Source organism: Haemaphysalis longicornis, unplaced genomic scaffold, assembly GCF_048455015.1.
Source record: "Haemaphysalis longicornis isolate Haplotype H1 unplaced genomic scaffold, Haemaphysalis longicornis Haplotype H1 scaffold_7, whole genome shotgun sequence".
NCBI classification, from domain to species: Eukaryota; Metazoa; Arthropoda; class Arachnida; order Ixodida; family Ixodidae; genus Haemaphysalis; species Haemaphysalis longicornis.
In genome coordinates, this window is record NW_027526422.1 from 63,534,123 (window position 1) to 63,557,863 (window position 23,741).

The 23,741-nt window shown below is 51.0% G+C and overlaps 1 protein-coding gene and 30 non-coding genes across 31 annotated transcripts in view; all 31 read left to right on the plus strand.

Moving 5' to 3' along the window:
• Positions 1–23,741, plus strand: part of LOC144145809 (neprilysin-1-like) — a gene marked incomplete in the record, with an annotated part of 116,429 nt that overhangs the window by 26,256 nt on the left and 66,432 nt on the right.
• On the plus strand, positions 125–206 carry Trnas-uga (transfer RNA serine (anticodon UGA)). The gene has a single exon. It is a non-coding gene; the product is annotated as a tRNA-Ser (tRNA).
• On the plus strand, positions 400–481 carry Trnas-uga (transfer RNA serine (anticodon UGA)). The gene has a single exon. It is a non-coding gene; the product is annotated as a tRNA-Ser (tRNA).
• On the plus strand, positions 676–757 carry Trnas-uga (transfer RNA serine (anticodon UGA)). Its single transcript has one exon. It is a non-coding gene; the product is annotated as a tRNA-Ser (tRNA).
• Trnas-uga (transfer RNA serine (anticodon UGA)) lies at positions 951–1,032 on the plus strand. Its single transcript has one exon. It is a non-coding gene; the product is annotated as a tRNA-Ser (tRNA).
• On the plus strand, positions 1,226–1,307 carry Trnas-uga (transfer RNA serine (anticodon UGA)). The gene has a single exon. It is a non-coding gene; the product is annotated as a tRNA-Ser (tRNA).
• Positions 1,501–1,582, plus strand: Trnas-uga (transfer RNA serine (anticodon UGA)). Its single transcript has one exon. It is a non-coding gene; the product is annotated as a tRNA-Ser (tRNA).
• Positions 2,601–2,682, plus strand: Trnas-uga (transfer RNA serine (anticodon UGA)). Its single transcript has one exon. It is a non-coding gene; the product is annotated as a tRNA-Ser (tRNA).
• Positions 2,876–2,957, plus strand: Trnas-uga (transfer RNA serine (anticodon UGA)). The gene has a single exon. It is a non-coding gene; the product is annotated as a tRNA-Ser (tRNA).
• Positions 3,426–3,507, plus strand: Trnas-uga (transfer RNA serine (anticodon UGA)). The gene has a single exon. It is a non-coding gene; the product is annotated as a tRNA-Ser (tRNA).
• Trnas-uga (transfer RNA serine (anticodon UGA)) lies at positions 3,976–4,057 on the plus strand. Its single transcript has one exon. It is a non-coding gene; the product is annotated as a tRNA-Ser (tRNA).
• On the plus strand, positions 4,251–4,332 carry Trnas-uga (transfer RNA serine (anticodon UGA)). The gene has a single exon. It is a non-coding gene; the product is annotated as a tRNA-Ser (tRNA).
• On the plus strand, positions 4,527–4,608 carry Trnal-uaa (transfer RNA leucine (anticodon UAA)). Its single transcript has one exon. It is a non-coding gene; the product is annotated as a tRNA-Leu (tRNA).
• Positions 4,802–4,883, plus strand: Trnas-uga (transfer RNA serine (anticodon UGA)). Its single transcript has one exon. It is a non-coding gene; the product is annotated as a tRNA-Ser (tRNA).
• Trnas-uga (transfer RNA serine (anticodon UGA)) lies at positions 5,077–5,158 on the plus strand. Its single transcript has one exon. It is a non-coding gene; the product is annotated as a tRNA-Ser (tRNA).
• Trnas-uga (transfer RNA serine (anticodon UGA)) lies at positions 5,352–5,433 on the plus strand. Its single transcript has one exon. It is a non-coding gene; the product is annotated as a tRNA-Ser (tRNA).
• Positions 5,628–5,709, plus strand: Trnas-uga (transfer RNA serine (anticodon UGA)). The gene has a single exon. It is a non-coding gene; the product is annotated as a tRNA-Ser (tRNA).
• Trnas-uga (transfer RNA serine (anticodon UGA)) lies at positions 5,903–5,984 on the plus strand. Its single transcript has one exon. It is a non-coding gene; the product is annotated as a tRNA-Ser (tRNA).
• Trnas-uga (transfer RNA serine (anticodon UGA)) lies at positions 6,179–6,260 on the plus strand. Its single transcript has one exon. It is a non-coding gene; the product is annotated as a tRNA-Ser (tRNA).
• Positions 6,454–6,535, plus strand: Trnas-uga (transfer RNA serine (anticodon UGA)). Its single transcript has one exon. It is a non-coding gene; the product is annotated as a tRNA-Ser (tRNA).
• Positions 6,729–6,810, plus strand: Trnas-uga (transfer RNA serine (anticodon UGA)). The gene has a single exon. It is a non-coding gene; the product is annotated as a tRNA-Ser (tRNA).
• Positions 7,562–7,643, plus strand: Trnas-uga (transfer RNA serine (anticodon UGA)). Its single transcript has one exon. It is a non-coding gene; the product is annotated as a tRNA-Ser (tRNA).
• Trnas-uga (transfer RNA serine (anticodon UGA)) lies at positions 8,387–8,468 on the plus strand. The gene has a single exon. It is a non-coding gene; the product is annotated as a tRNA-Ser (tRNA).
• On the plus strand, positions 9,212–9,293 carry Trnas-uga (transfer RNA serine (anticodon UGA)). The gene has a single exon. It is a non-coding gene; the product is annotated as a tRNA-Ser (tRNA).
• Positions 9,487–9,568, plus strand: Trnas-uga (transfer RNA serine (anticodon UGA)). The gene has a single exon. It is a non-coding gene; the product is annotated as a tRNA-Ser (tRNA).
• Trnas-uga (transfer RNA serine (anticodon UGA)) lies at positions 11,962–12,043 on the plus strand. Its single transcript has one exon. It is a non-coding gene; the product is annotated as a tRNA-Ser (tRNA).
• Trnas-uga (transfer RNA serine (anticodon UGA)) lies at positions 12,512–12,593 on the plus strand. Its single transcript has one exon. It is a non-coding gene; the product is annotated as a tRNA-Ser (tRNA).
• Trnas-uga (transfer RNA serine (anticodon UGA)) lies at positions 12,787–12,868 on the plus strand. Its single transcript has one exon. It is a non-coding gene; the product is annotated as a tRNA-Ser (tRNA).
• On the plus strand, positions 13,062–13,143 carry Trnas-uga (transfer RNA serine (anticodon UGA)). Its single transcript has one exon. It is a non-coding gene; the product is annotated as a tRNA-Ser (tRNA).
• On the plus strand, positions 15,589–15,670 carry Trnas-uga (transfer RNA serine (anticodon UGA)). The gene has a single exon. It is a non-coding gene; the product is annotated as a tRNA-Ser (tRNA).
• On the plus strand, positions 15,864–15,945 carry Trnas-uga (transfer RNA serine (anticodon UGA)). Its single transcript has one exon. It is a non-coding gene; the product is annotated as a tRNA-Ser (tRNA).

The following is a 23,741-nucleotide window of genomic DNA, read 5'->3' on the forward strand; positions in this document are numbered from 1 at the left end:
CTCGAAATGGTTTACGTGAGGGTCTCGCCATCAATCCCGCCCAGAACGCGGCGGGTGGCGAGTTTTTGAGGAAAAGGGGAACGGACCGAACGATCCGGAGCACATGTAATCCGTTACTGTCGGGGCAGTCGTGGCCGAGTGGTTAAGGCGATGGACTTGAAATCCGTTGGGGTATTCCCGCGCATGTTCGAATCCTGCCGGCTGCGTCCCCGTTTTGCCATTTTTGTTCTTGGGAGTTATCGTTGGTTTCTGTTTCTTTTACAGCGCCTTTACATCCTCGAAATAGTTTACGTGAGGCCTTCGCCACCAATCCCGCACAGAACGCGGCGGGTGGCGAGTTCAGAGGAAAAGGGGAACGGACCGAACGATCCGGAGCACATGTAATCTGTTACTGCCGGGGCAGTCGTGGCCGAGTGGTTAAGGCGATGGACTTGAAATCCATTGGGATATTCCCGCGCAGGTTCGAATCCTGCCGGCTGCGTCCCCGTTTTGCCATTTTTGTTCTTGGGAGTTATCGTTGGTTTCTGTTTCTTTTACAGCACTTTTACATCCTCGAAATGGTTTACGTGAGGGTCTCGCCATCAATCCCGCCCAGAACGCGGCGGGTGGCGAGTTTTTGAGGAAAAGGGGAACGGACCGAACGAACCGGAGCACATGTAATCCGTTACTGTCGGGGCAGTCGTGGCCGAGTGGTTAAGGCGATGGACTTGAAATCCGTTGGGGTATTCCCGCGCAGGTTCGAATCCTGCCGGCTGCGTCCCCGTTTTGCCATTTTTGTTCTTGGGAGTTATCGTTGGTTTCTGTTTCTTTTACAGCGCTTTTACATCCTCGAAATAGTTTACGTGAGGTCTTCGCCACCAATCCCGCACAGAACGCGGCGGGTGGCGAGTTCAGAGGAAAAGGGGAACGGACCGAACGATCCGGAGCACATGTAATCTGTTACTTCCGGGGCAGTCGTGGCCGAGTGGTTAAGGCGATGCACTTGAAATCCATTGGGATATTCCCGCGCAGTTTCGAATCCTGCCGGCTGCGTCCCCGTTTTGCCATTTTTGTTCTTCGGAGTTATCGTTGGTTTCTGTTTCTTTTACAGCACTTTTACATCCTCGAAATAGTTTACGTGAGGCCTTCGCCACCAATCCCGCACAGAACGCGGCAGGTGGCGAGTTCAGAGGAAAAGGGGAACGGACCGAACGATCCGGAGCACATGTAATCTGTTACTGCCGGGGCAGTCGTGGCCGAGTGGTTAAGGCGATGGACTTGAAATCCATTGTGATATTCCCGCGCAGGTTCGAATCCTGCCGGCTGCGTCCCCGTTTTGCCATTTTTGTTCTTGGGAGTTATCGTTGGTTTCTGTTTCTTTTACAGCGCTTTTACATCCTCGAAATAGTTTACGTGAGGTCTTCGCCACCAATCCCGCACAGAACGCGGCGGGTGGCGAGTTCAGAGGAAAAGGGGAACGGACCGAACGATCCGGAGCACATGTAATCTGTTACTTCCGGGGCAGTCGTGGCCGAGTGGTTAAGGCGATGGACTTGAAATCCATTGGGATATTCCCGCGCAGTTTCGAATCCTGCCGGCTGCGTCCCCGTTTTGCCATTTTTGTTCTTGGGAGTTATCGTTGGTTTCTGTTTCTTTTACAGCACTTTTACATCCTCGAAATGGTTTACGTAAGGGCCTCGCCATCAATCCCGCACAGAACGTGGCGGGTGGCGAGTTCAGAGGAAAAGGGGAACGGACCGAACGATCCGGAGCACATGTAATCCGTTACTGCCGGGACAGTCGTGGCCGAGTGGTTATGGCGATGGACTTGAAATCCATTGGGATATTCCCGCGCAGGCTGGAATCCTGCGGGCTGCGTCCACGTTTTGCCATTTTTGTTCTTGGGAGTTATCGTTGGTTTCTGTTTCTTTTACAGCGCTTTTACATCCTCGAAATGGTTTACGTAAGGGCCTCGCCATCAATCCCGCCCAGAACGCGGCGGGTGGCGAGTTCAGAGGAAAAGGGGAAGGGACCGAACGATCCGGAGCACATGTAATCCGTTACTGCCGGGACAGTCGTGGCCGAGTGGTTATGGCGATGGACTTGAAATCCATTGGGATATTCCCGCGCAGGCTGGAATCCTGCGGGCTGCGTCCACGTTTTGCCATTTTTGTTCTTGGGAGTTATCGTTGGTTTCTGTTTCTTTTACAGCGCTTTTACATCCTCGAAATGGTTTACGTAAGGGCCTCGCCATCAATCCCGCACAGAACGTGGCGGGTGGCGAGTTCAGAGGAAAAGGGGAACGGACCGAACGATCCGGAGCACATGTAATCCGTTACTGCCGGGACAGTCGTGGCCGAGTGGTTATGGCGATGGACTTGAAATCCATTGGGATATTCCCGCGCAGGCTGGAATCCTGCGGGCTGCGTCCACGTTTTGCCATTTTTGTTCTTGGGAGTTATCGTTGGTTGCTGTTTCTTTTACAGCACTTTTACATCCTCGAAATGGTTTACGTGAGGGCCTCGCCATCAATCCCGCCCAGAACGCGGCGGGTGGCGAGTTCAGAGGAAAAGGGGAACGGACCGAACGATCCGGAGCACATGTAATTCGTTACTGTCGGGGCAGTCGTGGCCGAGTGGTTAAGGCGATGGACTTGAAATCCATTGGGATATTCCCGCGCAGGTTCGAATCCTGCAGGCTGCGTCCCCGTTTTGCCATTTTTGTTCTTGGGAGTTATCGTTGGTTTCTGTTTCTTTTACAGCACTTTTACATCCTCGAAATGGTTTACGTAGGGGCCTCGCCATCAATCCCGCACAGAACGTGGCGGGTGGCGAGTTCAGAGGAAAAGGGGAACGGACCGAACGATCCGGAGCACATGTAATCCGTTACTGCCGGGACAGTCGTGGCCGAGTGGTTAAGGCGAGGGACTTGAAATCCATTGGGATATTCCCGCGCAGGTTCGAATCCTGCCGGCTGCGTCCCCGTTTTGCCATTTTTGTTCTTGGGAGTTATCGTTGGTTTCTGTTTCTTTTACAGCACTTTTACATCCTCGAAATGGTTTACGTGAGGGTCTCGCCATCAATCCCGCCCAGAACGCGGCGGGTGGCGAGTTCAGAGGAAAAGGGGAACGGACCGAACGATCCGGAGCACATGTAATCCGTTACTGTCGGGGCAGTCGTGGCCGAGTGGTTAAGGCGATGGACTTGAAATCCATGGATATATTCCCACGCAGGCTGGAATCCTGCGGGCTGCGTCCACGTTTTGCCATTTTTGTTCTTGGGAGTTATCGTTGGTTTCTGTTTCTTTTACAGCGCTTTTACATCCTCGAAATAGTTTACGTGAGGTCTTCGCCACCAATCCCGCACAGAACGCGGCGGGTGGCGAGTTCAGAGGAAAAGGGGAACGGACCGAACGATCCGGAGCACATGTAATCTGTTACTGCCGGGACAGTCGTGGCCGAGTGGTTAAGGCGATGGACTTGAAATCCATTGGGATATTCCCGCGCAGGTTCGAATCCTGCCGGCTGCGTCCCCGTTTTGCCATTTTTGTTCTTGGGAGTTATCGTTGGTTTCTGTTTCTTTTACAGCACTTTTACATCCTCGAAATGGTTTACGTAGGGGCCTCGCCATCAATCCCGCACAGAACGTGGCGGGTGGCGAGTTCAGAGGAAAAGGGGAACGGACCGAACGATCCGGAGCACATGTAATCCGTTACTGCCGGGACAGTCGTGGCCGAGTGGTTATGGCGATGGACTTGAAATCCATGGATATATTCCCACGCAGGCTGGAATCCTGCGGGCTGCGTCCACGTTTTGCCATTTTTGTTCTTGGGAGTTATCGTTGGTTTCTGTTTCTTTTACAGCACTTTTACATCCTGGAAATGGTTTACGTAGGGGCCTCGCCATCAATCCCGCACAGAACGTGGCGGGTGGCGAGTTCAGAGGAAAAGGGGAACGGACCGAACGATCCGGAGCACATGTAATCCGTTACTGCCGGGACAGTCGTGGCCGAGTGGTTAAGGCGATGGACTTGAAATCCATTGGGATATTCCCGCGCAGGTTCGAATCCTGCCGGCTGCGTCCCCGTTTTGCCATTTTTGTTCTTGGGAGTTATCGTTGGTTTCTGTTTCTTTTACAGCACTTTTACATCCTCGAAATGGTTTACGTAGGGGCCTCGCCATCAATCCCGCACAGAACGTGGCGGGTGGCGAGTTCAGAGGAAAAGGGGAACGGACCGAACGATCCGGAGCACATGTAATCCGTTACTGTCGGGGCAGTCGTGGCCGAGTGGTTAAGGCGATGGACTTGAAATCCATTGGGATATTCCCGCGCAGGTTCGAATCCTGCCGGCTGCGTCCCCGTTTTGCCATTTTTGTTCTTGGGAGTTATCGTTGGTTTCTGTTTCTTTTACAGCACTTTTACATCCTCGAAATGGTTTACGTGAGGGTCTCGCCATCAATCCCGCCCAGAACGCGGCGGGTGGCGAGTTTTTGAGGAAAAGGGGAACGGACCGAACGATCCGGAGCACATGTAATCCGTTACTGTCGGGGCAGTCGTGGCCGAGTGGTTAAGGCGATGGACTTAAAATCCGTTGGGGTATTCCCGCGCATGTTCGAATCCTGCCGGCTGCGTCCCCGTTTTGCCATTTTTGTTCTTGGGAGTTATCGTTGGTTTCTGTTTCTTTTACAGCACTTTTACATCCTCGAAATGGTTTACGTGAGGGTCTCGCCATCAATCCCGCCCAGAACGCGGCGGGTGGCGAGTTCAGAGGAAAAGGGGAACGGACCGAACGATCCGGAGCACATGTAATCCGTTACTGTCGGGGCAGTCGTGGCCGAGTGGTTAAGGCGATGGACTTGAAATCCATTGGGATATTCCCGCGCAGGTTCGAATCCTGCCGGCTGCGTCCCCGTTTTGCCATTTTTGTTCTTGGGAGTTATCGTTGGTTTCTGTTTCTTTTACAGCACTTTTACATCCTCGAAATGGTTTACGTAAGGGCCTCGCCATCAATCCCGCACAGAACGTGGCGGGTGGCGAGTTCAGAGGAAAAGGGGAACGGACCGAACGATCCGGAGCACATGTAATCCGTTACTGCCGGGGCAGTCGTGGCCGAGTGGTTAAGGCGATGGACTTGAAATCCATTGGGATATTCCCGCGCAGGTTCGAATCCTGCCGGCTGCGTCCCCGTTTTGCCATTTTTGTTCTTGGGAGTTATCGTTGGTTGCTGTTTCTTTTACAGCACTTTTACATCCTCGAAATGGTTTACGTGAGGGCCTCGCCATCAATCCCGCACAGAACGTGGCGGGTGGCGAGTTCAGAGGAAAAGGGGAACGGACCGAACGATCCGGAGCACATGTAATCCGTTACTGTCGGGGCAGTCGTGGCCGAGTGGTTAAGGCGATGGACTTGAAATCCATTGGGATATTCCCGCGCAGGTTCGAATCCTGCCGGCTGCGTCCCCGTTTTGCCATTTTTGTTCTTGGGAGTTATCGTTGGTTTCTGTTTCTTTTACAGCACTTTTACATCCTCGAAATGGTTTACGTGAGGGTCTCGCCATCAATCCCGCCCAGAACGCGGCGGGTGGCGAGTTTTTGAGGAAAAGGGGAACGGACCGAACGATCCGGAGCACATGTAATCCGTTACTGTCGGGGCAGTCGTGGCCGAGTGGTTAAGGCGATGGACTTGAAATCCGTTGGGGTATTCCCGCGCATGTTCGAATCCTGCCGGCTGCGTCCCCGTTTTGCCATTTTTGTTCTTGGGAGTTATCGTTGGTTTCTGTTTCTTTTACAGCGCTTTTACATCCTCGAAATAGTTTACGTGAGGCCTTCGCCACCAATCCCGCACAGAACGCGGCGGGTGGCGAGTTCAGAGGAAAAGGGGAACGGACCGAATGATCCGGAGCACATGTAATCTGTTACTGCCGGGGCAGTCGTGGCCGAGTGGTTAAGGCGATGGACTTGAAATCCATTGGGATATTCCCGCGCAGGTTCGAATCCTGCCGGCTGCGTCCCCGTTTTGCCATTTTTGTTCTTGGGAGTTATCGTTGGTTTCTGTTTCTTTTACAGCACTTTTACATCCTCGAAATGGTTTACGTGAGGGTCTCGCCATCAATCCCGCCCAGAACGCGGCGGGTGGCGAGTTTTTGAGGAAAAGGGGAACGGACCGAACGATCCGGAGCACATGTAATCCGTTACTGTCGGGGCAGTCGTGGCCGAGTGGTTAAGGCGATGGACTTGAAATCCGTTGGGGTATTCCCGCGCAGGTTCGAATCCTGCCGGCTGCGTCCCCGTTTTGCCATTTTTGTTCTTGGGAGTTATCGTTGGTTTCTGTTTCTTTTACAGCGCTTTTACATCCTCGAAATAGTTTACGTGAGGTCTTCGCCACCAATCCCGCACAGAACGCGGCGGGTGGCGAGTTCAGAGGAAAAGGGGAACGGACCGAACGATCCGGAGCACATGTAATCTGTTACTGCCGGGGCAGTCGTGGCCGAGTGGTTAAGGCGATGGACTTGAAATCCATTGGGATATTCCCGCGCAGGTTCGAATCCTGCCGGCTGCGTCCCCGTTTTGCCATTTTTGTTCTTGGGAGTTATCGTTGGTTTCTGTTTCTTTTACAGCGCTTTTACATCCTCGAAATAGTTTACGTGAGGTCTTCGCCACCAATCCCGCACAGAACGCGGCGGGTGGCGAGTTCAGAGGAAAAGGGGAACGGACCGAACGATCCGGAGCACATGTAATCTGTTACTTCCGGGGCAGTCGTGGCCGAGTGGTTAAGGCGATGGACTTGAAATCCATTGGGATATTCCCGCGCAGTTTCGAATCCTGCCGGCTGCGTCCCCGTTTTGCCATTTTTGTTCTTGGGAGTTATCGTTGGTTTCTGTTTCTTTTACAGCACTTTTACATCCTCGAAATGGTTTACGTAAGGGCCTCGCCATCAATCCATCAATCCCGCACAGAACGTGGCGGGTGGCGAGTTCAGAGGAAAAGGGGAACGGACCGAACGATCCGGAGCACATGTAATCCGTTACTGCCGGGACAGTCGTGGCCGAGTGGTTATGGCAATGGACTTGAAATCCATTGGGATATTCCCGCGCAGGCTGGAATCCTGCGGGCTGCGTCCACGTTTTGCCATTTTTGTTCTTGGGAGTTATCGTTGGTTTCTGTTTCTTTTACAGCGCTTTTACATCCTCGAAATGGTTTACGTAAGGGCCTCGCCATCAATCCCGCCCAGAACGCGGCGGGTGGCGAGTTCAGAGGAAAAGGGGAAGGGACCGAACGATCCGGAGCACATGTAATCCGTTACTGCCGGGACAGTCGTGGCCGAGTGGTTATGGCGATGGACTTGAAATCCATTGGGATATTCCCGCGCAGGCTGGAATCCTGCGGGCTGCGTCCACGTTTTGCCATTTTTGTTCTTGGGAGTTATCGTTGGTTTCTGTTTCTTTTACAGCGCTTTTACATCCTCGAAATGGTTTACGTAAGGGCCTCGCCATCAATCCCGCACAGAACGTGGCGGGTGGCGAGTTCAGAGGAAAAGGGGAACGGACCGAACGATCCGGAGCACATGTAATGTGTTACTGCCGGGGCAGTCGTGGCCGAGTGGTTAAGGCGATGGACTTGAAATCCATTGGGATATTCCCGCGCAGTTTCGAATCCTGCCGGCTGCGTCCCCGTTTTGCCATTTTTGTTCTTGGGAGTTATCGTTGGTTTCTGTTTCTTTTACAGCACTTTTACATCCTCGAAATGGTTTACGTAAGGGCCTCGCCATCAATCCCGCACAGAACGTGGCGGGTGGCGAGTTCAGAGGAAAAGGGGAACGGACCGAACGATCCGGAGCACATGTAATCCGTTACTGCCGGGACAGTCGTGGCCGAGTGGTTATGGCGATGGACTTGAAATCCATTGGGATATTCCCGCGCAGGCTGGAATCCTGCGGGCTGCGTCCACGTTTTGCCATTTTTGTTCTTGGGAGTTATCGTTGGTTTCTGTTTCTTTTACAGCGCTTTTACATCCTCGAAATAGTTTACGAGAGGTCTTCGCCACCAATCCCGCACAGAACGCGGCGGGTGGCGAGTTCAGAGGAAAAGGGGAACGGACCGAACGATCCGGAGCACATGTAATCCGTTACTGCCGGGACAGTCGTGGCCGAGTGGTTATGGCGATGGACTTGAAATCCATTGGGATATTCCCGCGCAGGCTGGAATCCTGCGGACTGCGTCCACGTTTTGCCATTTTTGTTCTTGGGAGTTATCGTTGGTTTCTGTTTCTTTTACAGCGCTTTTACATCCTCGAAATAGTTTACGTGAGGTCTTCGCCACCAATCCCGCACAGAACGCGGCGGGTGGCGAGTTCAGAGGAAAAGGGGAACGGACCGAACGATCCGGAGCACATGTAATCTGTTACTGCCGGGGCAGTCGTGGCCGAGTGGTTAAGGCGATGGACTTGAAATCCATTGGGATATTCCCGCGCAGTTTCGAATCCTGCCGGCTGCGTCCCCGTTTTGCCATTTTTGTTCTTGGGAGTTATCGTTGGTTTCTGTTTCTTTTACAGCACTTTTACATCCTCGAAATGGTTTACGTAAGGGCCTCGCCATCAATCCCGCACAGAACGTGGCGGGTGGCGAGTTCAGAGGAAAAGGGGAACGGACCGAACGATCCGGAGCACATGTAATCCGTTACTGCCGGGACAGTCGTGGCCGAGTGGTTATGGCGATTGACTTGAAATCCATTGGGATATTCCCGCGCAGGCTGGAATCCTGCGGGCTGCGTCCACGTTTTGCCATTTTTGTTCTTGGGAGTTATCGTTGGTTTCTGTTTCTTTTACAGCGCTTTTACATCCTCGAAATGGTTTACGTAAGGGCCTCGCCATCAATCCCGCCCAGAACGCGGCGGGTGGCGAGTTCAGAGGAAAAGGGGAACGGACCGAACGATCCGGAGCACATGTAATCCGTTACTGCCGGGACAGTCGTGGCCGAGTGGTTATGGCGATGGACTTGAAATCCATTGGGATATTCCCGCGCAGGCTGGAATCCTGCGGGCTGCGTCCACGTTTTGCCATTTTTGTTCTTGGGAGTTATCGTTGGTTTTTGTTTCTTTTACAGCGCTTTTACATCCTCGAAATGGTTTACGTAAGGGCCTCGCCATCAATCCCGCCCAGAACGCGGCGGGTGGCGAGTTCAGAGGAAAAGGGGAACGGACCGAACGATCCGGAGCACATGTAATCCGTTACTGTCGGGGCAGTCGTGGCCGAGTGGTTAAGGCGATGGACTTGAAATCCATTGGGATATTCCCGCGCAGGTTCGAATCCTGCCGGCTGCGTCCCCGTTTTGCCATTTTTGTTCTTGGGAGTTATCGTTGGTTTCTGTTTCTTTTACAGCACTTTTACATCCTCGAAATGGTTTACGTAAGGGCCTCGCCATCAATCCCGCCCAGAACGCGGCGGGTGGCGAGTTCAGAGGAAAAGGGGAACGGACCGAACGATCCGGAGCACATGTAATCCGTTACTGTCGGGGCAGTCGTGGCCGAGTGGTTAAGGCGATGGACTTGAAATCCATTGGGATATTCCCGCGCAGGTTCGAATCCTGCCGGCTGCGTCCCCGTTTTGCCATTTTTGTTCTTGGGAGTTATCGTTGGTTTCTGTTTCTTTTACAGCGCTTTTACATCCTCGAAATGGTTTACGTAAGGGCCTCGCCATCAATCCCGCCCAGAACGCGGCGGGTGGCGAGTTCAGAGGAAAAGGGGAACGGACCGAACGATCCGGAGCACATGTAATCCGTTACTGCCGGGACAGTCGTGGCCGAGTGGTTATGGCGATGGACTTGAAATCCATTGGGATATTCCCGCGCAGGCTGGAATCCTGCGGGCTGCGTCCACGTTTTGCCATTTTTGTTCTTGGGAGTTATCGTTGGTTTCTGTTTCTTTTACAGCGCTTTTACATCCTCGAAATGGTTTACGTAAGGGCCTCGCCATCAATCCCGCCCAGAACGCGGCGGGTGGCGAGTTCAGAGGAAAAGGGGAACGGACCGAACGATCCGGAGCACATGTAATCCGTTACTGCCGGGACAGTCGTGGCCGAGTGGTTATGGCGATGGACTTGAAATCCATTGGGATATTCCCGCGCAGGCTGGAATCCTGCGGGCTGCGTCCACGTTTTGCCATTTTTGTTCTTGGGAGTTATCGTTGGTTTCTGTTTCTTTTACAGCGCTTTTACATCCTCGAAATGGTTTACGTAAGGGCCTCGCCATCAATCCCGCCCAGAACGCGGCGGGTGGCGAGTTCAGAGGAAAAGGGGAACGGACCGAACGATCCGGAGCACATGTAATCCGTTACTGCCGGGACAGTCGTGGCCGAGTGGTTATGGCGATGGACTTGAAATCCATTGGGATATTCCCGCGCAGGCTGGAATCCTGCGGGCTGCGTCCACGTTTTGCCATTTTTGTTCTTGGGAGTTATCGTTGGTTTCTGTTTCTTTTACAGCGCTTTTACATCCTCGAAATGGTTTACGTAAGGGCCTCGCCATCAATCCCGCACAGAACGTGGCGGGTGGCGAGTTCAGAGGAAAAGGGGAACGGACCGAACGATCCGGAGCACATGTAATCCGTTACTGCCGGGACAGTCGTGGCCGAGTGGTTATGGCGATGGACTTGAAATCCATTGGGATATTCCCGCGCAGGCTGGAATCCTGCGGGCTGCGTCCACGTTTTGCCATTTTTGTTCTTGGGAGTTATCGTTGGTTTCTGTTTCTTTTACAGCACTTTTACATCCTCGAAATGGTTTACGTAAGGGCCTCGCCATCAATCCCGCACAGAACGTGGCGGGTGGCGAGTTCAGAGGAAAAGGGGAACGGACCGAACGATCCGGAGCACATGTAATCCGTTACTGCCGGGACAGTCGTGGCCGAGTGGTTATGGCGATTTACTTGAAATCCATTGGGATATTCCCGCGCAGGCTGGAATCCTGCGGGCTGCGTCCACGTTTTGCCATTTTTGTTCTTGGGAGTTATCGTTGGTTTCTGTTTCTTTTACAGCGCTTTTACATCCTCGAAATAGTTTACGTGAGGTCTTCGCCACCAATCCCGCACAGAACGCGGCGGGTGGCGAGTTCAGAGGAAAAGGGGAACGGACCGAACGATCCGGAGCACATGTAATCCGTTACTGCCGGGACAGTCGTGGCCGAGTGGTTATGGCGATGGACTTGAAATCCATTGGGATATTCCCGCGCAGGCTGGAATCCTGCGGGCTGCGTCCACGTTTTGCCATTTTTGTTCTTGGGAGTTATCGTTGGTTTCTGTTTCTTTTACAGCACTTTTACATCCTCGAAATGGTTTACGTAAGGGCCTCGCCATCAATCCCGCACAGAACGTGGCGGGTGGCGAGTTCAGAGGAAAAGGGGAACGGACCGAACGATCCGGAGCACATGTAATCCGTTACTGCCGGGACAGTCGTGGCCGAGTGGTTATGGCGATTTACTTGAAATCCATTGGGATATTCCCGCGCAGGCTGGAATCCTGCGGGCTGCGTCCACGTTTTGCCATTTTTGTTCTTGGGAGTTATCGTTGGTTTCTGTTTCTTTTACAGCGCTTTTACATCCTCGAAATAGTTTACGTGAGGTCTTCGCCACCAATCCCGCACAGAACGCGGCGGGTGGCGAGTTCAGAGGAAAAGGGGAACGGACCGAACGATCCGGAGCACATGTAATCCGTTACTGCCGGGACAGTCGTGGCCGAGTGGTTATGGCGATGGACTTGAAATCCATTGGGATATTCCCGCGCAGGCTGGAATCCTGCGGGCTGCGTCCACGTTTTGCCATTTTTGTTCTTGGGAGTTATCGTTGGTTTCTGTTTCTTTTACAGCGCTTTTACATCCTCGAAATAGTTTACGTGAGGTCTTCGCCACCAATCCCGCACAGAACGCGGCGGGTGGCGAGTTCAGAGGAAAAGGGGAACGGACCGAACGATCCGGAGCACATGTAATCTGTTACTGCCGGGGCAGTCGTGGCCGAGTGGTTAAGGCGATGGACTTGAAATCCATTGGGATATTCCCGCGCAGTTTCGAATCCTGCCGGCTGCGTCCCCGTTTTGCCATTTTTGTTCTTGGGAGTTATCGTTGGTTTCTGTTTCTTTTACAGCACTTTTACATCCTCGAAATGGTTTACGTAAGGGCCTCGCCATCAATCCCGCACAGAACGTGGCGGGTGGCGAGTTCAGAGGAAAAGGGGAACGGACCGAACGATCCGGAGCACATGTAATCCGTTACTGCCGGGACAGTCGTGGCCGAGTGGTTATGGCGATGGACTTGAAATCCATTGGGATATTCCCGCGCAGGCTGGAATCCTGCGGGCTGCGTCCACGTTTTGCCATTTTTGTTCTTGGGAGTTATCGTTGGTTTCTGTTTCTTTTACAGCGCTTTTACATCCTCGAAATGGTTTACGTAAGGGCCTCGCCATCAATCCCGCCCAGAACGCGGCGGGTGGCGAGTTCAGAGGAAAAGGGGAACGGACCGAACGATCCGGAGCACATGTAATCTGTTACTGCCGGGGCAGTCGTGGCCGAGTGGTTAAGGCGATGGACTTGAAATCCATTGGGATATTCCCGCGCAGTTTCGAATCCTGCCGGCTGCGTCCCCGTTTTGCCATTTTTGTTCTTGGGAGTTATCGTTGGTTTCTGTTTCTTTTACAGCACTTTTACATCCTCGAAATGGTTTACGTAAGGGCCTCGCCATCAATCCCGCACAGAACGTGGCGGGTGGCGAGTTCAGAGGAAAAGGGGAACGGACCGAACGATCCGGAGCACATGTAATCCGTTACTGCCGGGGCAGTCGTGGCCGAGTGGTTATGGCGATGGACTTGAAATCCATTGGGATATTCCCGCGCAGGCTGGAATCCTGCGGGCTGCGTCCACGTTTTGCCATTTTTGTTCTTGAGAGTTATCGTTGGTTGCTGTTTCTTTTACAGCACTTTTACATGCTCTAAATGATTGACGTGAGGGTCTCGCCCTCAATCCCGCACAGAACGTGGCGGGTGGCGAGTTCAGAGGAAAAGGGGAACGGACCGAACGATCCGGAGCACATATAATCCGTTACTGCCGGGGCAGTCGTGGCCGAGTGGTTGAGGCGATGGACTTGAAATCCATTGGGATATTTCCGCGCAGGTTCGAATCCTGCCGGCTGCGTCCACGTTTTGCCATTTTAAAGCAAAGCTTTCTACCTCTACCCCCCAAGGGTTCTTTCGCGACCGTTGGTGTCACCAGAAAACTCCAGCGAACAAATAAAAGTATTTACTGGCACCGCCGGGAATCGAACTCGGAACTAATAGACTAACAAAGCGAGAGCCCGTTGTCTTACCGATTTAGCTACGAGCCCACGCGAACACCGGAAGACAAATGGTGTACTGGCCAAGCACGTCTACGGGTTTACCCGCTGCGTTCTCGCTGAAGGCCACTTGAAAGCGTCACGCGACCACTCACGCCCGGCCCTGTGCGCATCCTGCTCATGTGCTAAGGGTTACAAAAATTAAAGGAAGCTCACACCAATCCATGGAATTTCACTTTTAGTACGACAATGTGCTAAAGCCTGTGGCCTCCAGTGTTCACGTAGAAAATCACAGCTCCTTGTTGTCCGCCCTGACGCCAAATCAAAGAATACATTCAAATACTCCTTGATGACCAGGCCATCACTCCAAACCCCAGCATCAAGATCCTGGGCCTACATTTCCAGGCCAACACCAAGAGTGACGTCTCCTTGCAGCGCCTCAAAAACAGCATTAATCTAATCATACACATGATCAGGCGAGTTGCCACCAAGAAGCGAGGCCTAAAAGAATCCGGTACCTTTCGATTAATTGAAGCTTTTGTCCTCTCGAGAGTTACTTACGACAAACCCCTATCTTCTTCTCGACGAGGAAGACATAGAGATGCTTTATATAATGATTAGAAAGGCGGTTGAGCAGGCCATTGGTCTTCTCAAGAGTGCGTCCACACTGAGGCTGCTAAGCACGGGCTCCACAACACGGTGGAAGAGCTGATCGAAGGCCATCTTTCTAACCAGAAGGTCCGACTCAGAACTGCGGTGGGTAACCGCATGCTTCACCAGATTGGCTGGGCAGCCCAGAATGTCACTCCGCTTGACGTACTCCCAGACTCTTGGCGACTAAAACTAAAGATGCTCCCTTTGCTTAGAAATATGAACCCCTCACATGACGAGGGTCAACGAAAAGCATGGGCTCAAGCGCTAAACACCACCCTCGGTGGGGATCATGCAGTTATCTACACAGACGCCTCCAAACATCGAGGGCAGCAACACGCCATCATCGTGGCTACCTCAGGAACCAACCTCCTTGCGTGTACCTCGCTTAGGACCCAACAAATGACGGCACCAGAAGAGGCAGCCATCACCTTGGCTCTCACTCAACCAGGGGTTCGGAGGGTAGTCACCCATTCCCAGCAAGCCTACTGGAATTACCAGTCGGGTTGGGTGTCCTGACCTGCACTGTGCGTGCTAAAAAAACACTCCCCAAACGGTTCCATTCAGCTCATCTGGACACCTCCTCACGCTTCAATGGAGGGCAACAAATACGCCCACCCAACAAGCCTGCGCTTTTACCTCCCATGCTAAGGAGCTGCACGAGGACAGTCACCCGCTTGTCACGTCCAGGGAGATAATCCAGCATTATCGCCTTCTGAGACAGACCGCACCTTCGCCTTACCCTGACTTTTCCAGAGAACAAACTACCCCGCGGCTCATACAATCCGGGCTCCAAGCTTCCCACAGCCTACGCGTCTTCACGTAATGCATCCGAATCGCTACGACGCTGAATGTAAATTTTTCTCAGAAGTAGGAATACTCCGCCCCGTAATCGGGGTGTGCGACTTTAGCCCTCAGCACCCTCCTCTCTTTCCGTCAACTACCCAACTAGAGCAATGGGAGATGCTGCTGTCCAGGCCCTCTCTACCTACCCAGCTTCAGCGGGTGGACAATACACAGGCCGCGCGGACTGCATATGGGCACCACAGAAGAAGGAATCACTCCCCAGGGCTGCACTCTGGGCCGTTCAGAAATCTGAACAGAAGTATTTTTTCCTCCTCCTTCTCAGCCGCAAGTCTCGTTGCCTCCGTCCGCGACGCAGAGACGGAGAAGTCAGATCGTCTAACACCGGGTTGGAGCTTACTTTGATTTTATAAAAAAAAAGTTTCCACTCTTGTGGAAACTTTTACAACTCAACCAAACACCGTTCATGCATCATGCATTGATTTAACTTTACCAAGAATATCTCTGTGAAGTAATAAATGGTGTGGTTAAGTGCATTTCACTTCTCTCTGGTTATACTATTTGTAGAGCGATGTGAGTGATTTTAAGTGACGGCGCATGAGTAATCGTTATGGGTGCTGTTTACAGCTTTGCTTTCCAACCACATTCACGGGGTGGATTGGCGCGATTTTTTTTTTGTTCTTGAGAGTTATCGTTGGTTGCTGTTTCTTTTACAGCACTTTTACATCCTCTAAATGGTTGACGTGAGGGTCTCGCCCTCAATCCCGCACAGAACGCGGCGGGTGGCGAGTTCAGAGGAAAAGGGGAACGGACCGAACGATCCGGAGCACATGTAATCCATTACTGCCGGGGCAGTCGTGGCCGAGTGGTTAAGGCGATGGACTTGAAATTCATTGGGATATTCCCGTGCATGTTCGAATCCTGCCGGCTGCGTCCCTGTTTTGCCATTTTTGTTCTTGGGAGTTATCGTTGGTTTCTGTTTCTTTTACAGCACTTTTACATCCTCGAAATGGTTTACGTGAGGGCCTCGCCATCAATCCCGCACAGAACGTGGCGGGTGGCGAGTTCAGAGGAAAAGGGGAACGGACCGAACGATCCGGAGCACATGTAATCCGTTACTGCCGGGGCAGTCGTGGCCGAGTGGTTAAGGCGATGGACTTGAAATCCATTGGGATATTCCCGCGCATGTTCGAATCCTGCCGGCTGCGTCCACGTTTTGCCATTTTTGTTCTTGGGAGTTATCGTTGGTTGCTGTTTCTTTTACAGCACTTTTACATCCTCGAAATGGTTGACGTGAGGGTCTCGCCCTCAATCCCGCACAGAACGCGGCGGGTGGCGAGTTCAGAGGAAAAGGGGAACGGACCGAACGATCCGGAGCACATGTAATCCGTTACTGCCGGGGCAGTCGTGGCCGAGTGGTTAAGGCGATTGGTCGATTTGTTTGTAATACTGTTATTTTGCACAAATATTTGAGCGCCCGTCCGTATCGCGTGGAAGTTTTTCGCGATACTTTGGCTCGCCTGCAATTGCTTCCCCAGGTGCTTGCCTTGGGAACGTTTCAAATGGGTCATGTTTGGGCAGTGACTTTCAAGACGGAGTACGCTGTGAAGAAGATGCTCGAAGCGAAGAGTGTGAGAGCTTGTGAAGGGAAGCAGTGTTTTGTCATCAACACAGCCAACCAGGACCTCCGGCTGAAGTTGCATTGGTTGCTACACAATGTGACCGACGAAGACCGTCGTGTTGCCCCTTGCCCCCTACGGCAGAGTTACCGACGCTACCAGGAAGCGTTGGAGGTTGCAAGGTTCCACCACAACGGTTGGACGGCGCGGTCCGTGACCCTCAAGCTCAGCGTGGACGTGAGGGCTGGGGACTTGCCGCACCAGCTCTGAGTGGCGGGCGAGTTAGCGGTCGTGATCGCTCCCACGGCAAGGCCCCGCAGTGCCTTCGCTGCCCAGGCTCGGTGCACATGCGGCGTGGCTGCAAGCGGCCTTCTTGCGCTGTTTCCCGCCGCTTCGGCCACGAATTGACACAGTTCACGCAGGCGTACGCCGCCTTCACCGGCCCCGCACCATGCGACAGCTCGTCCGAGCTTGTCATGGATGCGACGGAAACGGAGAAGCTTGCCGCGGGAGGCGACCCGCCGCAATAACTGACGCAGTGGTCCAGTGCAGAAGCCCCAAGAAGTTCGGCTCCTCCAACCAGGGATGAGGACGGGGCAACGACCAGCCAGTGTGACGCGATCCGGCGGTGGTGCCAGGCCGGACGTAAGGACAGTGGTGCCAGTGAGGCGCGCGTGGGAGACGGTTCGGTACGAAACGCCCTGGCACGAGCGAGACGAGCAGGCGGCAACGGAGAACTCAACTATCGACTGCAAACCTGCTTCTAAGGGGCTATTGACTCTTCGCTCGTTGTTCAAACTGAAGCCGAACATTACGCCGTATGAGCGAACGGCGGCCACGGCCAAGCAGCCGTGAAAATATATGTGTGACTTCAGGTATCATCCGACCTTTGCTGTTCTCCGCTCAACTCGTTCCTTTGTAAATGCCTGTTCTGCTAATTCCCAGAGTTTGATAAGTGATATAAAGATTAAACCAGTGGTAATGTGCGGTTTCCAGTATAGTACCCATATGCGCATGTTTTCTCCCGTTGCTCTGTCTTGATGTTTTACTTTTTCAACGCGTAACGAATGAGTATTGCCTGAGTCAATTTCTGCATTAAAATTCCAAATTTTAGAAATCCCGTGCGTATCGTCATGCTCAATGTGCATGGGAGAGCGGATATACGACGGCAAGACCAAGTGTATTGTCTGTTTGCCAATAAAGAAGTCGATGTTGTGGCGATAAAGGAAACGAAAGCTGAGGGGGAAGGCCAAGGCGCAAACTTTCAACACGCACCACCATGTTTGCGTGAGTCACGGGTGTATGGTATTAATAAACAGTTTTGTTGTAATGACTGAAACCGTCACAGCATGTGTTGCAGGGTGATTCATAAACTGTAATTTTAAATTTATGTCGCGCGATTGGCGCGTTGCAGTTGTGTATGTCCCTAGAAAAGGGGAAGAAGGAAAAGTGTTTTTTGAAAACATCCGTACACGAGTAGACACTGAACGTATTGTTATTTGTCTTGGGGATTTTAATTATGTATGCTGTGCGCGTTACAAGTTTAGTGACAAACCTTTTCGTGACGCCAGTATTCTGGTGTTGCAAGAAGCAGCAGTAGATTATAGCTTGAAAGATGTTTGGAGTGCACTGCTTAGCGTGCGAGAGGCGCAGTTCATTCCTTTTCAGGGTAGAACCTAGGGCTAAGCGTCAGTTAAAATTTTTAATCCCATTAATCAGTTGCGTTGGTTTAAAAAGAGCATTGATCAAACATGATATTTATTAATATTCATAATAAAGTATAATAATAAAAATAAGATCAGTATGGCCATCGGCCTGTTCAAAGACATTTCAAATGAGTTAAGCAGGTCATCATCATGACCTGATGTGGCCGGGACGCTTATTACCGCGCTTGTCATTCGCACTGTTTATTGAATAAGGATCATATGCACGCGCCGTAATGGCGGAGGGACATTTATTAATCGCGGCTTCCTTACGCCATAGATAGTTTATACAACTGCCAAACGGTGGTATGCCACCTTGTCGCTTTTTGTGCCGTGTAAATTCGTATTATTAGTAGCCATTTTCATGTCTGCCTTGGCTATAAGCTTTTGGTTGTAATCAATATCATCTCTAAGCCTACTTTGTTTTCTGTTGTTACGCCAGGCAGGTTACTTGAACACTGTGATCCTCGACACGCTTTCGCGTGGTTGAAGCATGGCGGTCTTGTTTTAGCTTGCTCGCATGACTTCAACCGATCAACCGGTTTAAGAAATCAATCGCGGCTAAAGCACTAATCGATTAATCGGAAGGTTAATCGATCAATCGCCCACCCGTAGTAGAAGCCATACCCGTTTTGATCAAGCGCATGTTTCGCTCGAGCTCTTATCCGAGTGCTCTGATCTTCCGTGACACCCGTGTCGTCTTGCGACCGCTGTCTGGTTTCTCTTTCCCTTTTGTACGCGCAAACAAAAAGCGAACGCGTTTAATTGGAGCCATTGGAAAACAAGTAGCAAATTAGTGCAGGAGGAAGAAGTCACTACTGAAGTAAATGAAAAAATACGGCTATTAGAAGAGGAGCAAACCAGCCATGAAACTTTAGATGGGAGATTTTCAGATAGGAAGTAAAGATGAGTGCGCTAGAAAAATCAAGTGCTCGGATGTACCTTGAACGGCAAAGAGAGCAACTTCTGCGAAAAAACCACGTGTCACTTACTAACGAAGAATGTCAAGCACCTGGGTTAAATGAAGATGAGATTAGGAGAGTAAAGTCACAGCTGGAAGAGATAGACCGGGATAAGTACCATAGTGCCCTGATAAAAGCAAGGGCGATAAATGTGCTTTTGGGGGTAGCGCCGAATAAGAGACCGCGTGGAGCAGAAAAAAGATACGCGTGTGGAAATCGGATAACCGAAACTGAAAACCGTGGCATACTGACGGGTGACCAGGCACAGATAGAGAATGCTTTAAAGGAGTTTTTCGAAGCACTCTTTCCTGCTCACAAGGTCTACGTAGATAAATTCAAAGACGAATTTTTGAACCTAATGCCTACAATAGAGAACGACATCAAAGCTATCCTTGAGATGCGAATCAACGTACGTGAAATCAGGAGTGCCATTGACGATTAAATACCTGGAAAACGCCAGGCCCGGGTGGCTTAGGCGTGTGTTTTTACAAGGTCTTTAAATACACAGTTACCCCAGTGTTGTGTGAAGTGTGCGCTGACGCGTACGAAAACAATAGACTACCACCATTTTTCTCTTTATCCCCTGCAGTTCCCATTCCCAAAACTGAAGGTGCTATCAAACCCCGAAATGTGTCACCATACCGGCCACTAGTCTTTCAAATGTTGACTATAAGGTATAAATGAAGGTCTTAGCTGCCCTTTTTAATCGGTAGTGAAAGAAACAGTCGGACCACGCTAAACATGTGGCATTAAAGGAGAGGAGGGAGGAGGGATGCCTTTAATGATGAAGAGAAGTCAGCCTGGCAGCGAGCTTGGCTTGCTACTCCATGTGAACATGCGAGGGGTAAAAATGAGCGAAGTAAGCGAACACACAAAAACTCACACGAACACTAACAAACGTACATAAGCACACAGAAACCGACAAGCGCAGAAATACACGCACAAAGCACACGTACAAAGGTAAAACAAACTTTCCCAGAGTTTCGTTCATGCCGGAGTCACGGAGAAATGTCACCAAGGCCCTTGTACTCCGTGGTTCGGTCTATTGTAACCAATACATACGTAGCCCGAGGAGTATCCTTGAATGTTCTAACAGCCTAGAACAACCGTAGCAATGCTACAAATAGATCTCGAAAAAGTGTTCGACAAAGTCTCCCATGAACTGCCGTTAAACATTCTTGAGCACATAAACGTAGGCAAAATGCTCAGAGATGGTGTACGTATGTAATACAGGGACTGCAGTACAAGTTTGGTGCTCAACAAGTTGGTCAGCTCTCCAATTAAAGGGACACTGAAGTGAATTTGTCAAGCTCCCGTTTTTGCTTGCACTGCGTAGACTGGCTCAAATTAGCCCACTTTTCATCGTTTATACGGTTGACAAATCGGTAATTATTTTACAAAGCGCGAAAGAAGAAAAACTACCATGCGCGGTTTGCGGCGGCCGCACCAACTAAGGCTGTGACGTTGAGAGGAGGGGCGCCGTGATTGGACGATGCCCAAGGTTAGCAATCACACAAGTTTCGGTTTCGGTTCTGTAAAACATAACCAATGGCTTTGTTGGATGGGCATTCTCAATATCTCAGTAATCATCGTACCGCGCTTCTGCCATGTTGTCGGCTGTAAATGCACAAGATAAGCCTCCCAGGACGGCTTGTAGTCGTAGCATTCACTAGCCGAGACCTACGCAGTGCATGAAAGCCCTCCGCGTACCCGCAGACGCCCAAATGTCATGCGCTTTTCCCCATATTTGGAGCTTGCCTCCCTCATGCCTGTATCGTAAAAAGCGTGTTCGCACCAGGCCAAGGGTCTGTTCATTCTGGCCTGTGCCCACTGCCTGCAAGCAGTCGGTGCTTATGGCAACAGCACGCCAACGAGAACTCGCTAGCGCGCCAGTGCCAGCCTGCCCGCGTTTTGTGAACTAGTTCGTGTAGCCATGAACGTTGCGGCCCCAAAAAAGGTGAACTCAATATAGAAAACATCGGCGGAAAACAAAAAAGTTAACTTAAAAAAAAAAAAAAAAAAGCACGTACCCGCGGGGATTCGAACTCGTCACTCGCAAAACATTCGCCGTGTATTCCTAGAGCCTCAGACCGCTAGGCCACAGAGCGGGACGAAAATGCCTTGCTAATATAGGGTATATATTGTACAACCGGTTTACACTTTTATTTAGTTTTGGCATTTCAAGCCGCTTAGGTGACTATTTGTTGTACTGCGATCGTGCAGTAAGCGTCGCCCGAGTTTCCACAGTAGCTCACGTCTAGCAATTGCATTTCGTAGACGGAAAAGCGTTCGCAGATGCGTAGTCGCGCTGCTGACCGCTGTGCTTGTTCGCCCAGCGCAAAAACGTACTTCCCGCGCCCTAGTTTTACGCTGTACGGTAAAAATATCAGTTGATTTTATTTGCTTAGTACCTATATTGACTTCGCTGACTCTTGTCCCGCCTTCAAGAGGCCTTATATTTTCCTACTGGCGTACCAGTCAGCGAAGCGTCGCATGTGCAGCGCTTGTGTGAAGCGACCTTGACTTGGAGCTAGATACAGTGTACAAACAAACCAAGTAAAGAAAGGCACATTCTTCCATTCACAAACGTGTCCTGGCTTCGTTTCAACTAAGCGAACGAATTGCGACCAAGCAATTTTTTTTAACCTCCTTGATTGCGACGACCCGCCGGCGGCCGGCGGACGAAACGCTGGGCCGACTGGCTCTGTCGGCCGGGGAGCCGTGCAGTAGCGCAGCCGTGGCGCAGCCAATTGATAGCTCATCCCCTCCTGACGTCACACGAAAACGCCACAGAAAATGGGCGAGCGTAAAGAGAGGAGGACAGCGTTTTCGAATTAGTTTTTCTACTAAATTAAATCGCGTAAACGCGCCTAGAGTGGTCGAAACATGGCCTGGGGACTCCGGACTACAATTTGCGCAAGTAATCCCGCAATGTTTACATATCACTTCAGTGTCCCTTTAAGGCCAGCCGCCACTGTGCGACAGGGTGCCTCAAGCGTTTGCTCAACAAAAATTAAAAAAGCAAGCATTTTTAAATTTTTTTTATAAGGGTGATAATTGGTTGCGTCGACACATATACTTCAATGCTTTCTGCAAAATAAACACAGTTGTAACTGTATGCTAGTCCTGTCTGGTCTTTATGTGTCTTCTGTCGATTTGTTTGCGCTGAATTTTTTTTTCGAATCATGAAGCAACTAGCCCAACAGGAAGTTCGACTAAACACTAATATCAGCGGGTTTTTGTTTGGGTCATATGAAGTCCGTGCCCTTGCCTACGCAGACGATATTGCTTTGTTTTGCCAGGACGCGAGTAGCACCAATTTAAAAGGTTCTGCCTTCACTTAGGCAGTAGCGTCAGTTGGTTCAAGTGTCTCGCTTTCTGGCACGGAAATTCGGTGTTCAAGCCGTCTATTTTCAGAGATATCAGCTGGGTAGAAATACCAGTATAATACTTAGGCGTCCCCCTCGAAAATGATGCGGACAGTGACCCTTTCTGGCGAAGGCAAGCCACCAAAATCCGCGATAACGCCGAGAAGGGGAGAGGCAAGGAGCGCTCCGTGTTCTCACATTCGATGTTGCGGAATGTGTTCTTTGTGTCAAAGCTCTGGTACGTAATGCAGGTTTTGCATTGCTCGCGTGCCATCGTGCAAAGATTGCACAGTGCATTTGCTGTTTTCATTTGGTGTTCCACGTGGCAGCGCAGGAGTCGAAACAACCTATTTGGACGAGCGCGCTATGGCGGTCTTTCACTGGTGCACCCTTTCCTGCGTCAGGTCGTGCGCCGTTTTTTTTTTGTTTTTTTTTTCTGCCCGTTTTTATGCAGCGTGTGTCAAGTCAGTCTGAGTAGAGTTTTTCCCGAATTACGTGTCCTCTTGGGTTCAACGGTGGCATTCATGGCTACCTACGTGAGGTTGTACTTTCGGCAAGATGTTTGTTTTCGCGGTTTTCTTTTTAGTGCTCGGCTATCATGCACCGATGGAGACCTTCTTGACCCAACTTCGCCGATTTGTCAACGTGTAAAAAAATGGCAGAGGTCAAACCTTTTTATCTTTCAGTTACACACTACTATAATATTACCCGTTAAAACTTGTATGATCGGAAAAGGTTTGTTTGTTCCCTGGGGTCTTGACTGTTTGATTTGTAAAAAAGCCAGATACAGTCGAGCACGCGTTCATTGACTGTTAGGACGGGGTGTTTCTTCGGGGCGTTTTGAAAGAGGATTTCGCATTGAATTGCCATTTAATCAGGTTCCTGGCCGTTGGTAATGACGGCGGAGTTCCGTGTGATATTTTAATGTTGCTAGCCATGCATAGATTATGGAAATATCGAATGACAGTTCGCCATAATGATGTTGATGTGAGGCCGAGCAGAGAGTCGTTCGGCCAGTGTACGGGACATATTAAAAGGGTGCAAAGCACAACCTTGCCCCCCTGATTGGTTGAACGAGCTGGGAAGTGTACCAAGGCTTCGGCCTTTATAACAATGACACACTAGCAAGTGACGCGCTGGTGCACTTTCCCACTTTGTCATCGTTTTTTTCTTCTTGGTTCTGGGACATGTATGCTGAAGACAGGCAATAAAAGAAGCAGTCGTGTCCTAGTGGTTATATGGCGTAATAGATTGGCCGTAAGATACAGCGATATTGATGTTAGAAGAATACCTGACTATTTTAAGGAATCAATACATCAGTTGGTAAAAATGTACAAAGTGCGAGATACTGA